The sequence below is a fragment of the Urtica dioica genome, chromosome 3 (genome assembly GCF_054948205.1).
Source record: "Urtica dioica subsp. dioica isolate 48M chromosome 3, U.dioica_male_clone48M_v1_H2, whole genome shotgun sequence".
Taxonomy (NCBI): Eukaryota; Viridiplantae; Streptophyta; class Magnoliopsida; order Rosales; family Urticaceae; genus Urtica; species Urtica dioica.
The window spans coordinates 16,077,637-16,090,110 of NC_142758.1; positions in this window are offsets into that span (position 1 = coordinate 16,077,637).

Here is a 12,474-nt window from a genome sequence, read left to right on the forward strand (position 1 = left end):
GATGGCGGTGATGGTGAAGCTTGGTGACGGATGAAGATCGAGCTCGGGTTTTTTTTTCCTTGTCTGGTTCTTTCGGCCGAGTAACATGAGGAAGAAGAGGGAAAGAAGAGAGAGAGAGACCGATAATGAGAGAAAGAAAGAGAGTGAGGGAAGGTGAGGTGGCCGTGAAAGAGAGAGTGAGAGTGGAATAAATGGCCATGTGGCACTCTCTCATCACGCCACATGCACACAGGTGGTCCACTCAAAACTTGCCACGATTCTCTTAAAAAGACCCCCTCTTCCTCTTTTTCTTTCAATCTCGTCCTTCAAAATGTTGCACATAAGTCCTTTTAAAATAAACTCCCACAATTCTGTCCTTAATTAATTAAAAATAATCTTGAAAAATAACCAAGAAAATTATTATTATTTCCCGTTATCTTGAATATATTTAAGGGATCTCGGAATTTATTTTTACTCTTGAGATTTTTAAATCTCCGAGTATATTCCGAATAATAATATTGAATTACTCAAATATTCTCATTCCGAAATTTCATCGACCTTAAATATTATCATTTTCCAAGATATTTAAAATTTAAGGACGTCTCATATGCAACAAGAATTTGAATTAAAACTCGTCCATTTTATTCAAATTCACAAGTCGAGCGGTTACAAAAGTTTATACATTACATCACTATTCTCCAGAGGCTTATCCAACAAGTCCAACTCAGTGAAGAACGCTCGGGCATTGGTCCTCTAGGTAACTCCGGTGCCTCTGATCACATGACTGGTAATAGAAGTCTATTCACAACTTACTCTGTTTGTAATAGAAGCATATCAGTCACCATCACCAATGCAGCCAAAACTCATGTCACTGGTATTGGCACCGTGATCTTGACGAAGTCCATGATGCTAGAATCGGTGTTCTTTGTTCATCAACTACAATGCAATCTCTTATCTGTGCATAAGATCAACAAAGACTCTAAGTGCCGAACTATTTTTAATGAAAGTTCATGTGTGTTTCAGGAACAGGTCACGGGGAGACAGATTGGTGATGCCGAGCTGAGTACCGGACTCTATGTCATCAAGCCAGATCAGACCGACATGTGTCAACTAGCCCAATATTCACCCTAGTATAAAAAGATCATGCTCAATCACCTTAGACTAAGACAAAAAAAATTTCATGTATCTCAAAAGAATGTTTCCTTCTTTGTTTATCAATAAAAATATCAATTCCATTCAGTGTGACATGTGTGATTCGCAACATACTCGAAGTTCATATCACCCCATCTCGTACAAAACATCTCGCCCATTTGCCACAATTCACAGTGTCACGACCCGCGAGCGTCGTCACGTCGCCCGCAAGCCGCGACTCGACGGAACCAACATCACGTAGCGGGAGCATATCATATATGAATAATGAAATGTAAACAAAACATTTAAAGTAAATATATAATTTATTAAACATATAATAAACGGAATACAATATTATTAAAAGTGCGGAAACGTTTACAACAAAAGTGGTTATCGAAAATCTCGGGAAATTTTTCGTTTTTCGTTTAGAAATAGAAGTCGTATATCGACCCTTATACATACATATATATGTACATAGAAGCTCCCGAATTTACATATATACACGGGATATTATTTAAGAAAGAGTCGATATTATTCAAAATATTATATATAGAGGTCTACTTCCCGAGCCAGAACCCATAGCCCGTAGGTCAAGAGATACTCGTCCCGTCTCGGTTTCCTTCTCGGTTTCTTACATTGCCGCCTTGCCCTTATCTACATTACCAAGGGACATAAAACTATGAGTCGAATGACTCAGCAAGCGGGAGTCTAGCTTAGGAAAGAAAAGCAGCTAATGCAAAGCCTATGACGTGCGAACAAGCAAACAAGAATGTAGGATGCAACTACCGGACTCTATGTCATCAAGCCAGATCAGACCGGCATGTGTCAACTAGCCCAATATTCACCCCAGTATAAAGAGATCATGCTCAATCACCTTAGACTAAGACAAAAAAAATTTATGTATCTCAAAAGACTGTTTCCTTCTTTGTTTATCAATAAAAATATCAATTCCATTCAGTGTGACATGTGTGATTCGCAACATACTCGAATTTCATATCACCCCACCTCGTACAAAACATCTCGCCCATTTGCCACAATTCACAGTGATATATGGGTCCCTCAAAAATTCCCAATATCACTGGAGTTCGATGGTTTCTTCTCTTTGTTGATGACCACACTAGACTCAGTTGGAGATACATGATGAAACAAAAATCCAAAACATCCAACCTATTCAAAACCTTTCACAAAATGGTTCAAAGACAGTTCGACACCTCCATTCAAGTTGTCCACACCGACAACACTCGAGATTACTTTAATTCTGAGCTCGACGATTTCTTCAAAACACATGGCATAATTCACTCTAGCTCGTGCGTTCACACCCCGCAACAAAATGGGGTAGCCGAGCGGAAAAATTGACACATTCTTTAGGTCGCCCGAGCCATCATGTTCTCCTCAAACGTTCCATCTCATTTTTTGGGGAGAAACAATCCTCACAGCCACCTACCTCATAAACAAAATGCCATCTCGTGTCCTTGGCTACAAATCCCAACCCAAGTCCTTCTCGAGACATACCCTCATTCTCGTCTCATCTCAACAATACCTGCGAAAGTAACGGCTCTTTAGTCTTTACCCATTCTTATAACAAAGGTAAACTAGAACCAAAATCACTTAAGTGCATCTTCCTTGGCTATTCAGCAACTCAGAAAGGCTACAAATGCTATGAACTCCGGTCATGAAAATTCATAGTCTCCATGGATGTATCTTTTCATGAGTTCAGTCCTTACTTCGCCAATTCAGCTCGTCAGGGGGAGATAATGGAAATGACTTCCCAAATTGGCTCATCATAAACCCAGAATTCGCCTCGCCTCTTAGTTCACCTAGTTCGCCCCTTCTTACAAACACAATTCTCCCAAGTCCGATCTTTATTCCCTCACCTGTACAAAACATGATCACCTCGCCCAGTCCGCCTCTGACTCGCAACTCGCAAACCTCTGAACCTTCTCCATGCAAACTAAACATCACCCAGAGTCCAGTACAAGCTCGCAAACAGGACGTCTCTCTGAACCTGAACCGCGACACTACTGAACAAGGTAACACCTCAACTCCGGACTTACCTACTATATTGAGAAAAAATGCTCGGTCGTGTGGTCAATACAGTATGTAGGATTATGTGTACTATGGGAACCTATCTACGGGCTACCAAGGAAATGTGCCATAATCCATCGAGGAAGCCCTTCAGATTCCAGAGTGGCGAGATGCTAGTGATGCCCGAGATCCAAGCCCTCGAACAAAATGATACGTGGGATATCGTCGAGCTACCACCAGGCAAGCGAACTGTTGGATGTAGATGGCTCTTCACCATCAAACACAACCCAAATGGCACAATGGAGAGATTCAAAGCTCATCTTGTCGCAAAAGGGTACACTCAGGCATATGGCATCGACTATCAATAGACGTTCGCTCGAGTCGCAAAGTTCAATACCATCAAGATCCTTCTTTCACTAGCAGCCAACTTAGATTGGCCTTTCATTCAGCTCGATGTGAAGAATTCTTTTCTGAATGACGAACTGGAAGAGGAAGTCTACATGCAATTCGCACCGGGATTCGACAATGATCAAGGTGCCAACAAAGTCTGCAAACTCAAAAAATCTCTATATGGACTAAAACAGTCCCCTCGAGCGTGGTTCGGAAAATTCACCAATGTGCTCAAGTGTTGCGACTAGGGACAGAGTCAAGCAGATCCGACACTCTTCTCAAATAACTCCACACAAGGCAGCACACCATCCTTAGTGTGTATGTGGACGACATAGTCATCACCGGAGACGTTCTAGAAGGGATCCAGAGACTGAAGCAAACTTTGTCATCTGAGTTCGAAGTCAAGGACCTCGGCAGACTACAATACTTCCTCGACATGGAGGTAGCTTGATTTGAAAAGGGCATCTCTGTTTCCCAGCGCAAGTATACTTTGGATCTCATGGCATGCTTGGCTGTAAACCAATTGACACTCCGATGGATGCCAATGTAAAACTTCTAGCGCGCACCACCGAGGCCGCCACCGAAAAAGAAAGATCTTAGCAGCTCGTAGGAAAACTCATCTACCTCACTTACACGAGACCAGATATTGGATTCGCAGTATGGTAAGTCGATTCATGAGTAATCCTTCGAAAAATCACATGGACGCAGTTATGAGGATTCTCCAATATCTCAAAGCTACCCCAGGGAGTGGTCTCTCCTTCAAGAAAAGACGAAGTCGTGGTGTCGAAGTGTTCATAGATGCGGACTGTGTTGGAATCGATCTAGGGTTTGAGAAAATAATTAACGCTTCGGTAAGCGGCGGAATTTTAAAAATTTTCTTTTACAAGTAAAAACGGTTTTTACTAACCTAGACAAGTGCAAGTACATGTAATTAAAAACCAATATGAGCTATGAAGTTCACTAACCTTTCTTGAAGCTTGAACCTTGTAGAAGCTTTTGGAAAGTTGCAACGCTCGTCTCCCCTCGCAGCACGTCTCTCTTTCTTTCCTCGGCACCTCGAGCAACCACGAAAGTTTCTATCACTAAATCACTCGAAAAGAAGGAATCAGTGAGTGGGCACTTTTAAACACTACGACTTAAGAACGAGTCTCGAAGTCGTAGAGCTAAACACTAGGTCGAGTGAGGACCTAGGTGCCAAGACAAGAAAAATCGAAAATATAAACTAGAGAGAGAGAGAGGAAGGGGCGGCCAAGTCTAGAGAGAGAAGCTCTCAATTTCTAAAACTTTGGATGAATGAATTGTGAGAAAAAAGGGGCTCCTATTTATAGGAGAGGTCTCACCTTCTATAAGGTAGTTTCCTCTTCTATAGAATATCACATATTCATGAGCCAATTACCTCTTTTCCCACTTGAGATGCTCGGCCAAGGATGCCTTCTAGAAGGCTTGGATTTGTTTCCATTTTTGTTCCTTGCCTTGCCTTGTTCTCTCTTGGCCGATTACCCTAAAGCATCCTCATGCAAATTTGTTTCCTCTTTTTCTTTTGGCAAGTATCTTGATACATTTATGCACAAAATATTCTCTCTTGGTTGGGTATGTTGGGCGCCTATGTCCTTCTAGAATGGGCTTCTAGAAGCTTTTCCATTTGTTCATGACAACATGAAAAAGGCCCAATAAGAATTTTCAATAAAATTCTTATGAAATGAAATTAATTCACAAGGCCCAATGATCAAGTCATGGCCGAGTGAAACATGTCATAAAATGACCTTGTCAAAAATTTATTGACATTCATTTCATCGTTTGTCTCAAAAGACAAAAATACCCTTTTCACTATTTTCGTTCTTGTTTTGACTTAGCTTCCAGTTTAACTATTCCTATCGATGTGATTCGTGACAGTGACCTCATGGACCCAAATGAACAAAGCTTTAGCTAAACACTTGGACTCAAAAGTTCACAAACCTTTTCCAAGTTTAGCTTAATGCCAACTGACTCCACTAAAGAGCTGACACTGAAAATCTCTCGGTTCAAATGAATTTATTTTCTACTCAAGAATTCGACCTAATTATGATGAGCGGATCCACTGAATATTATCTATGTTTACCCTTCATGAATGTCATCAGCTAGTCGGGATTTACTAAATTACCATTTTACCCTTCTAGCTGTTATTTCCTCAACTCCTTTGTCGCTTGTGAATAAGTTAGAAACAATGTATTGACGAGGAGCTAACAAGTCACATTGTTTCATCCAAAAGAGTCAGGACTCAATTTGGACACTGGCCAGTTCATTTATTCACACTCCAAGGAACAAAGCATGAGGTGACATACATTGCATTTCAGCAATCTTGTACATGAATTCCATATCTATGAGAACTTCACAAAGTTACTCATGACAGACTCACAACTTAGTACTTCACCAATAGGCCTTGTTCGGAATCACATAGTGAGTCCGAACTTTGACTTTCTCAAATGAGAATACTAAGGTGTGAAATGGCATGTCTCATTTCAGGATTAAGGTAAGCATGATGCAATTCATACATAGTGACTTCGAGACATAAGAGGTTAAATGGTTTGTTCTTATATTGTCTCTAGAAGTGCACTGGTCAATTCAGTATCTTCGGAAGATACCTAGAAGAACTATAGAGTCCCAAACTCTCAATGCCTCATAACCAGACATCATAGATTCTTCTAACAATCATACTGAGGTCAATAGTCCTTTGACCCTAAGATTGCGAATATATCGTTTTAAGCAAACTACGAAGAGTTTGTTCATGCAAATCTACATTTGTCTCTTCGTAAGTTGTTAAGTTTGTTTATGGACTAAAAGACTATGGTTTTATCATAAAGCTTCAGACAAGGAAGATTGAATGAACGTTTCAACTTTATTAATGAATGAATAGGCAATTACAAGCAAGAGTCTTCATGAGACTTTATTACATCAAATGTTCAAAATAAAGACTACAACTCTTCTTGTGGGCACCATTGACAACAAACTCCCACTTGACTCAAAGAAGGTGTGTGTAGTCCTTCATGCCTAATCCCTCACGATGTTGGTCGAAGACCTTGTTCGCTAGGGCCTTGGTGAATGGATCTGCGAGGTTGTCCACCGTTGAGATCTTCTTCACTTCCACGTCTCCGCGTTGCACGATCTCTCGAATCAAATGGTATTTCCTCTCAATATGCTTAGAGCGCTTATGGCTTCTAGGTTCCTTTGAGTTAACGACAGCCCCACTATTATCACAATAAAGGGTCATGGGCTCGTCGACGTTTGGAACAATTTCCAAATACTTAAGGAACTTTCTAAGCCATACAGCCTCTTTGGATGCTTCACAAGCAGCCACATATTCTGCTTCCATTGTGGAGTCAGCAATGCAAGATTGCTTAATACTTCTCCACACAACAGCTCCACCATTAAGGATGAACACAGATCCCGAAGTGGATTTCCTGGAATCCTTATCCGCTTGAAAATCGGAGTCGGTATATCCCGTCATAGTCAGGTCAGTACCTGAGTATGTAAGCATCAAGTTCCTAGTTCTTCGAAGATACTTAAGAACATGCTTAACAGCAATCCAGTGCTCGGGTCCAGGGTTGGATTGGAAACGGCTAACTACGCCAACGGCGAAACAGATGTCAGGTCTAGTGCAAAGCATAGCATACATAAGGCTTCCTACGGCAGAGGCGTAAGGAATTTTCCTCATGTCTTCAATCTCTTGTGCAGTCTTGGGAGACTGGTCCTTAGAGAGTGAAACTCCATGCCTAAAGGGTGTTTGACCCCTCTTGCAGTCTTGCATCGAGAAGCGATCCATCACCTTATCAATATAAGATGCTTGAGAGAGCGACAGGGTCCGGTTTTTCCTATCTCGAAAGATTTGGATTCCCAGAATGTACGCGGCTTCTCCTAGATCCTTCATATCGAATTGCTTTGCTAGCCAGACCTTAACCTCAGATAACTTACCCACGTCATTACCAATGAGTAGTATATCATCGACATATAGTACCAGAAACACAACTTTGCCTTCGTGTATTAACTTGTAAACACAAGGCTCATCTATTGACTGTTCAAAGCCGAAGCTCTTTACAGTTTCATCGAATCTAATATTCCATGACCTAGATGCTTGCTTTAGTCCATAAATGGATTTAAGCAACTCACAAACCTTGGTCTCTTGACCTTTATCCACGAAACCGTCTGGTTGAGCCATGTAAATGCGCTCGTCAAGATTGCCATTCAGAAAGGCTGTCTTGACATCCATTTGCCAGATCTCATAGTCGAGAGCTGCAGCTATGGATAGGAGTATGCGGATGGATTTAAGCATCGCGACTGGCGAGAAGGTTTCTTCATAGTCAATCCCTTCTTGTTGGGTATAACCCTTCGCCACAAGTCGTGCTTTGAACGTCTCGACGTTCCCATCAGGACCCCTTTTCTTCTTGTATATCCACTTACACCCTACGGGTTTAATCCCTTCAGGAAGGTCTACAAGTTTCCAGACTTTGTTGACATACATCGAGTGCATTTCAACTTTCATGGCGTCAAGCCAAAGGTTTGATTCAGAACAAGCCATTGCTTGGCTATAGGAAACAGGGTCATCCATGTAAGAGACGGCTACAAGAGAGTCTCCATAAGACATGTACCTGTCAGGCTTTTGAACAGCCCTCCCACTACGTCGAAGTACTACTTGACGAGATTCTGTTGAGTTAGGTTGTGTTTCAGTTGGGGTAAGAACAGTTCTTACAGATGAGGTAGAAGCTTCCTCACCCAACTTTTCTTCAAGCACAATTTTGCTTCTAGGTTTCGCATCCTTCATAAAGTCCTCCTCAAGGAAACGAGCATTCGTGCTAACGAAAGTCTTATCGTCCTCGGGACTATAGAAAGTAAAACCTTTGGTTTCCTTCGGATATGCTACAAACAGGCACAATTCTGACCTACTAGCCAACTTGCTAGTCTTTTGCCTCAGCACGTGTGCAGGGCAACCCCAAATTCGGATGCGGCCAAGATTCACTTTACGGCCAGTCCATCGTTCATAAGGAGTACCAGGAACCGTCTTGGACGGAACTTGGTTCAGAATGTAGGCGGCTGTTTCGAGGGCATATCCCCAAAAGGAAAGCGGGAGTGATGAGTAACTCATCATTGATCTAACCATCTCCATAAGAGTTCGGTTTCTTCTCTCTGACACTCCGTTTTGTTGAGGTGTGCCAGGTGCGGTAAGCTGAGAAGCGATACCTTCTTCTTTAAGAAAGTCATCGAACTCTCCAGACATATACTCACCACCTCGATCAGATCGAAGGGTTTTGATCACTTTGCCAGTTTGCTTTTCCACTAAAGCCCTAAAGACCTTAAATACGTTAAAGGTCTCGGATTTGTGTTTAAGCAAATAGACAAACCCATATCTTGAGTAATCATCAGTGAAGGTAACGAAGTATTCGTATCCTCCACGTGCCTGTTGGTTGAGCGGACCACATACATCAGAATGTATTAGTTCCAGCAACTCAGTGGCTCTTCGACCCTTATCAGAGAAAGGTCGCTTAGTCATTTTTCCTTCTATGCAGGATTCAAAAGTAGGTAGTGAACCTATTGCAGAGGCTTGGAGTGGACCATCCCTCACAAGTCTCTTAATCCTATCTAGACTGATATGACCAAGTCTTAAGTGCCAGAGGTATGTTGATTTTGTTAGATCGGAGGATTCAAAAAGTTTGATCCTCTTTGGCTCCCTAATTAGATCGTTATCTATTTCGGTGTCTAAAAGAGAAGGTTGAGTGGGATAGATGTAGAAAAGAGCATTCTTCATACATGCATCAGTGACAAAAGAATTATCAGGAAACGAATATTAAGTTCTTCCCAAAGGTAGGAACAAAATAAACATTATTCAAGTTTAAATTGCGGTCTTCAAAAGACAGCGTCACGGATCCCACAGCCTTTGCAGACACCAGGCTCCCATCACCCCATTTGAAACAGAGCTCGCCTTCCTCTAAGCTTTTGGTTTTCTTGAAACCATTCAAGGAACACCAAATATGGTTAGTAGCAGCGGAGTCAAGAATCCACGATGATACATTATCAGCTACTAAGCATGCTTTGGTAACTAGTACAATACTATGTTCCTTTGCTTTGAGATAGGCGGGACAGTTCTTTTTATCGGCCTTGTAAGGTCTCTTCACAGTTCCAGAGGCGGAGGCTTTTTGCTCAGTAGCATGTGCCTCTCCTTGATTCCTCTTTCTCTTAGTGAGACCTACAGCAGTGTGAAGTTCCTCCATAAGCTTGGTAACAGTGTACTCCAGCTTGTTTATTGAGTAGTTCATCTTGGAGGTATCAAGAGATGCGGGGAGAGTTTCTAAGATCATATCTATGACATTCTTCCCATCATTCTCAGATCCTAGGATTTCCATCTTATTTAGAAAACTAATGATCAGTATCATAAAGTCTCTAACAGGAGTCCTAGCCTTCATATGACAGTTCATAAACTGTCGGACTGCTTGTTGCCTTGCTTGACGCCTTTGCCCTCTAAATATCTCAAGGAGATTGTAGAGCATTTCGGCGGCAGTCTCGATGTCACGATGTTGCTCTTTCAGCATATTGTTCATAGATGCCAAGATACAGCACCTCACAATCTCATCGGATCGAAGCCAGGCCGCTAAGGCGTCATTGTCCTCTTGAGTTGAATCATCATTCGACAGAGGAGGACACGGGGTGGTGAGTACCCATTTGTGCTTGTTAACGGTAGGTATTATGTCGAGGTTACGTTTCGAATCTACGTAGTTTTCGTTTTCGAGTTTGATCGAGGAAAGAAAGATTGAGAGATGTTTGCGGGACATAAAGCCTATTGAAGTTGAAACAAGTTTATGATTAGTCTTTGGTTTAGGATTTAAGTTTCATTAAGACTTTTGTAAAACCCAAAGGTGTTATAAACCAAACGATAATTTACTCCCTCAAGAGAAGGCCGCAAAAAATCTCCATTTATAAGTAAATGACACATCATTAATGCTAAGCCAAGATGTCAATACATCTATTTTGACTAGCCACCTTGTAAATTGGTTTGATCACTCACATCCTTTCGCAGAGCCTCAAGGGAGGATACTAGGGATTGAGCCTAAGCGTGCAACCAACCACTTAGTCCAAAAGATCAGCTTTGAAAAACAATCCCCCAAGGGGAGGCCTTGCCATCATTGCATCACTCTCGGACGTAGCTCATTGAGCAATGATCGAAGCAATAACGCCTTGGAGTACTCACATTTAAGTGAGGGTCGCAAGAGCGGCTCATAATCCCACGTTATTGCATCTTTCACTAGTTTTGGAGATCGCGGGTTACAAACAACGAATATAACCCTCCCACTTAGTTTATGGAGTTGGTTCATCGACTCTTATAAGTTCGGAAACAAATTTCCTAGTTAGAGAGCGACAGAGCGGACAACTAGAAGAGAATCCTAGATCGACATGTTCAGAGCAGTATTAGTGCATAAAGGCACAAGGTACATACTCGATCTTTTCCTATTTTCTATTTCGGGAAAGTGCGTGAGGGAAGTGTGAACTTCAACTCACTCGAACACTTGAAAGTTTGAGATTACACATCTTTTTATTTTTTGGCTTGTCTACAAGGAGACCTCCCACTCAAAATTTCAAGAGCATATAGATTTTGAACATATGTGATATAGATATAGTTTTGAAAACTTATTTGATTTGGATGACAAAAATTTTCAAGTTTGAAAGTGAAAACGGTTTTTCAAAATTCAAACTAGTTTTGTAAAAATTCAATTTCAATTAAACTTTCAAAAGTCAAAACATTTTAATCTTACACATCATGTTTATAATCATATGAAAAACATTTTTGCTCAAGAAAGTTTTCTCATTAGAGTTCTATAACTCATGGTAGTGGGGTTTGAAAATCCGGATTTCTAAAAAACTGGAGTTTCAGACAGCCGCGCACCTCGGAGTAAAATCGCCATATCTGGCGGCTCCGATGTCCTTTTGAGCCGAAACCGGTGGCATTGGACAGAGGACAGACAGAGCTTTAATTTGATTCAAGAATCATTAAATTTCGATTTCTGAGAAGAGAGTTATGCCACTTTTAATGCGGGTTTACTCCAGCTCGAAGAAAAGAAATAAATTAAAGCTTGGTCCTACTTAGGTGCGAAAAAGAATCAAATGTAACAGAACGTTTTAAGATGTTGTTTAAAGCTTTTATTTGTGTTTTATTAGCAAGGTAATTGTTGTCGCACGAAAATGAACAACTATTTAAAACCTCGGGCGGTTCGATCCAAGGCCGGACCAAGTGATCGCACCCGGGCCAAGAGTGTGAACTCGATAGTCTCGAGCTAGGGTTCTCTCCGATCAACCCGCCTCTCGGGAGAGGTAGGGGGTGAGGAGGATGAGTGACCGTGCCTTGGTTGTCGGCTGCCTACGTACCCGTGCGTGGGATCAGGTCAGAACGTAGTTCAAGCGTGTGTGACGCAGTATGAGGCGTGGAGCCTTGGCGGAGAGGCGTGCTCGACGAAGGAAACGGGGCGCGAGGAGTCCTCGGCAGCGTCTCAGAACTTCGGAGATCGCGTACGCGTCTAGCGTGTTAGACGCGCGAGGGTAGCTCTAGTTGAGAACCCTAGGGGCGTGCTTGAGCACCGGAGAACGTTCGGTCAAAGGGAGCGACGTCCGGGAAGTTCCCGTGAGTGCTTCGGGACCTTTGAGAACGAGGGAGAGAGAAAAGAACCTGCTTCAGGCCAAATATGGCATCCAGAGAAGCAGAGAAATCGAGCGTGTCGATAAGAGATGAAGAGAATTATTAGATATTCTTGGATATCTTGGGATGGCTTTCCCCTCAATGGGAGAGGGTATTTATAGGTGTTTGGGAGCCTTAGAAGGTCCCTTTTTCGTCCATGTGGGACTAGGAATGCGTGTGGCATCAAGTGGAGGCGCACGGCGCGCGCGGCGCACAAAGGGCGGCGCACAACGCGCGGCGCGCGGCGCGCGGCGCAG